The 731-nt window shown below is 53.1% G+C and overlaps 1 protein-coding gene across 4 annotated transcripts in view; it reads left to right on the top strand.

The window, feature by feature from the left end:
* LOC100547885 (UDP-glucuronosyltransferase 1-1-like) overlaps positions 1 to 731 on the top strand; it is a 47,430-nt gene that overhangs the window by 16,463 nt on the left and 30,236 nt on the right. The window lies entirely within an intron of this gene.

A 731-nucleotide genomic window follows, 5' to 3' on the forward strand; every position in this document is an offset into this window, starting at 1 on the left:
CCTTCAGGCGTGTCAGCCAATCCTCCCAACTTCGTATCATCAGCAAACTTGCTGAAGTGGCCACTATCCCCTCATCAAGGTCATTGATGAAGATGTTGAACAAGACCGGACCCAGCACAGACCCCTGGGGGACACCACTGGTCACAGGTCTCCAGCCAGACTCTGCACCACCGACGATGACCCTCTGCGCTCTGCCAGTCAGCCAGTTCTCAACCCACCTCACTGTCCACTCATCTATCCCACACTTTCTCAGCTTTGTTACAAGGATGTTGTGGGAGACAGTATCAAATGTCTTGCTGAAATCAAGGTAGATTACATCTACCGCTCTTCCCCCATCCACCCATCATGTGACAGCATCATAGAAGGCCACCAAGTTGGTCGAGCACGACCTCCCCTTAGTGAACCCATGCTGACTACTCCTGATAACCTCCTTTTCTCCCAGTTGTCTGGAGATGGTATCCAGCACAAGCTGTTCCATCACCTTTCCAGGGACAGAGGTGAGGCTGACAGGCCTATAATTACCTGGATCTTCCTTCTTGCCCTTTTTGAAGACCGGAGTGACACTGGCTATCCTCCAGTCTTCAGGGACCTCCCCTGTTGTCCAAGACCTCTCAAAAATGATGGAGAGCGGTTCGGCAATGACCTCCGCCAGCTCCCTCAGCACACGTGGATGCACCCCATCAGGTCCCATCGGACTTGTGGACCTTAGTACTGCCTAGGCGCTCACACAC

The sequence above is a fragment of the Meleagris gallopavo genome, chromosome 7 (genome assembly GCF_000146605.3).
Source record: "Meleagris gallopavo isolate NT-WF06-2002-E0010 breed Aviagen turkey brand Nicholas breeding stock chromosome 7, Turkey_5.1, whole genome shotgun sequence".
In the NCBI taxonomy this organism is placed as follows: Eukaryota; Metazoa; Chordata; class Aves; order Galliformes; family Phasianidae; genus Meleagris; species Meleagris gallopavo.